The sequence below is a fragment of the Passer domesticus genome, chromosome 10, assembly GCF_036417665.1.
Source record: "Passer domesticus isolate bPasDom1 chromosome 10, bPasDom1.hap1, whole genome shotgun sequence".
NCBI lineage: Eukaryota > Metazoa > Chordata > Aves > Passeriformes > Passeridae > Passer > Passer domesticus.
In genome coordinates, this window is record NC_087483.1 from 15,921,996 (window position 1) to 15,925,644 (window position 3,649).

Consider the following 3,649-nt stretch of genomic DNA (forward strand, 5'->3'; position numbering starts at 1 on the left):
GGATCAGTAGGAAGTACTTCAGCCCTGTGCACACCCCACACAGCATTTAGGAAAACAAATCAATATGACAAGTCTGCATTAATCAGACCAATATATGATACTTATTATTTTATATACACTGGCTCTTATAATTGTAAATTATGATGGGTCACCTTAATTTTGTTGCTGATGTCCTCCCTATATGTGGTGCAGTGGAGCAGGAGGGGCAGTTTTATAGGACATACAGGGACAGAAAGACAAGGAGCCCCAGCTGGATGGGAGCCCTGTCCTCTGGAGAAGTTACTTGTGAAGATCCAGAAAGTAAATCATTAAATCTGGTAACTGCATTGATGTGAGTTTGTAACACAAACAGACCCAGCATAATTCTCTCCATTCCTTCTGAATGGCACTGTGTTGGGAAAGGTGATAAAGAAAATTTCTGCTGTGCTGGTTATGTTTAGGATAGATGAAAGCCTCTCTAAAGATGACACCCTCTTGTTCTCTTTCATGACCTTCTGATGTATCTTAAGTCTTGGTTGCTGACTAAGGTAGCAGCACAGATAATCAAGCTTTTAAAGGACCTATTTAATAAATCTAATAACAACATTAAGAGAAGCTGAGGTGGATTCTTCTCTTACAGTGTATCATTAAAAGAACTGGTATCATATTTTCCCTTAAAATAGCTCCTAAAAAGTATCTGGACTGACTTTCAGGCACCAGTAGGATGACCGTTAGGAAGCAAACCTTAGTGCTTCCTTCTTTTGAATGAAAAGGACACTGCATGAGAGACACTTTTCAAAGAATGCCTCACCATCAGGCCTGTGCTGAGGGATTTGGTGCCCTGCAGCTAGGAATACTTAGAAGTGTCAAGCAGAAAAGGGACTCAAGCCAGTCCTGAGCTGCTAAGTTCTTCTAAAGAGATTTTGCCAAAAAAGGAGAGGAATTTATCACCTATTAGAACATAGTTTGGCTGTACTATGCAAGCAATTTAATAAAGTCTTTCTGTATGAGTACTGGAAGTTTTTGAAATGAAAGAAGTAGGGCTGCTTCATGTGCACTGAAAAATTTTTTGCTATTGACTTCACTGAGCCATGGCTCTTCACCAGATCCTTATCCTGAAGGGCTAAAGTGCCCTTAGAAGAGCAACTGCAAATTTATAACTCATAATTGGAGTGACATGACAACCAGCATCACTCTTGCTTAGAATCTCACCCTGCAAACCTGTAGCCCCTGACTATAGTATTCACTCAGGAGATTGCTTTGTCCCCGATTATTTTTACTGGAATTTTTTGTTGATAATAAAGAGCATCTCATTTCAAAGAAGTGTTTAATGTCAACTTATACTCCTGAGTACATAGTGTTTCAGTGCTTGGGCTTCAAACACTCTGGAACAGGCTGATTTGTTTAATAGCTGCAGTCCTGACTGGAATGTTTTTAAATTGTGTAAACATTCCTACTAGTTTTATGGGTTGCTAAACTTTTTATTTTTATTTTTAATTTAATGTGGGTACAAATTTAACTTGACAGTGTACTTTCCAAGACTCCATTAAATAGGACCAACTTGCTATTGATAGAGGAATATCTCTGGAATAGCATTATGATGCCTTGCAATGGAAGACTTTTCATTAACTCTGACTAGAAAAAGAAACCCAACCTAACATATATTTGTGAGATTTTACTGTGTCTCAATGTCTGTGAGACCCCTGCTGGTGGAAAGGGGAAGAGATGGGAACGAAAACCCAAAGATAATTTAGTGGAGAAAGGAATTTATTTTCAGAGTATGTTGTGTTTGCCAGTCACTGTTACCATGCAGCCACCAAAGACCTGAGTGCTTTGAAACTCCTCCCTTGCAGGTTGCAGTTTGTTGGTGCTTTCCTCACATAATTGTGTTTCACCTCTCTTCAGTGTGTCAGTGCTACTTTAAAAGATCAGTATAGAAATCTTCAGCTACACCATCTGGTTTCAGTTTTCCTTAATTTGGTGTCAGCCAAGATCATAATCATCACACAGTCCAGATGATTAAAAGGGACAGAGTTAAACCTGTTGCATTTTAGGGATTTAAAGCCTTCCTTTTCCTCCTGTAAATTTTGACCTTTTCAAAATGAGCTTCCCGCTCCCCCCAGAGAAAGTGGAACATAAAATAAATGTTTGCTACTTTTCCAGAGGAGCCAAATTCCATGCCTTCTGGCTGCTTTTCACTGACACAAAAATTATTCCAAAATACTTTGTCATTATTTACAAAATGACACTGTATGTTACTGTAACAACAACAGCTAACTTGGCCCTTTGAAAGTTACATACTTTCTCAAGAAATTTCAATCTAATAGGCAAAACACTGATCACAACGACCTTGGGAAAACACAGCCTCAAGAAAGTAGTGGATTTTTGTGATTGTTTTGAAATCTTCTGGCTGGAACAGTTCCCCATTGAGGCAGTTTGTGCCTGTGTCACACCCCATGGAGGGGTTCTCTTGTTTGCCCTGTCTGCAGCCTGGCTCCTGAAGAGGTAAAGAAGGAGCCGGGGCAGCTTTAGTCCCCTCTGCTGGGAGTTCCCTGGGGAAGGAAAATGTGCTGTGCATAAAAAAATCTGTGTAACTGTTGACTGATTGTCTGCCTGGTGCAGGGACTAAGCAGAGCTGGGGTGAGTACCAAACCATGCCATGTAGACTTGTTTCTTCTTTCCTGGTAGCATGACTGAGCCTTGGGAAAGTTACTTAGTGGGATCATTGAAAAGGCTTGATGAGCTGCTGAACTCTTCCTTGTCTAGTTTCCTCTGTCTAGGTTGCCTCAAATTATCACTGAACTTTATTATTTTTATACACACACAACTTTTAAATCCACACAGATGACACTTTTTGTGCTGAAAATGCATTACACACTTCTCAGACCTTGCAGCTGGTTGAGCACCAATGAAGGAAATAAATTTGGTAACTGAGCTGGGAAAGAAAGGTGCTTGGTTTCTGATGCTTTCTTGTAGATATTCCCATCAGACCATAAAAGAACTCTTCCCATCTATATCAAGAAAGAAACAGAAGAATATAAAATTTTTTAAAAGTCTTTTCAAACTAAAACCTTTGGGAGTTTAATTAAATGTACTGTGAGAAAAATGCGCAGTTCACTTACAGCTATTGACTTGAGGTTTATAGAGTCTTGCCAAGTCCTGGAATGAATGTAGCTTTAATGTTGGAGCATTTGTTCGGTGCATTTTTTTAGGCTGAAGCAATGAGAAAATACATACCTAGATTCCACATATATACTAAAAAGGAAAGGTTTGGATGGCAAGTAATGAATATGACTTATTTAAAACTTGCAGTTCTCTTAAGAGAAAATTTTCAGTTAGTTCCTTGAAAATTCAGGAGTTTTCAAGGATTGTATGGGATGAAGATGAAGAACAGCATCTTGTCCTCATTTTGGTTGACATCTCATAACATGTAGGTGATATGTGGGTCATTTCGGCCTCACTCATGCTGGATACTCTGTTTTACAGACTCACGTGCTGCATTCTGCTAAAGACACGCTGGGGACGCCTCAGCAGAGCTTTGATTCCTCCTCACTTACATCCTTCCTCTTGTTTGTAAGTGCAGCGCACACCCGCTTGCCTTTTCACCCGTTCATTTCTCTTCCCGCGTGTTCCAAAGCGCTCCCCTGCCGGGGAAGGCTGCCTGCTGCTG

At 40.0% G+C, this 3,649-nt stretch overlaps 1 long non-coding RNA gene across 1 annotated transcript; it reads right to left on the reverse strand.

Annotated features, from left to right (window-relative positions):
- Window positions 1-1,725: 1,725 nt before the first annotated feature.
- Window positions 1,726-3,649, reverse strand: LOC135308697 (uncharacterized). Its single transcript, XR_010369079.1, has 2 exons — window positions 3,102-3,649; window positions 1,726-2,990 (listed from the first exon to the last, which is right to left on the reverse strand). It is a non-coding gene; the product is annotated as an uncharacterized LOC135308697 (long non-coding RNA).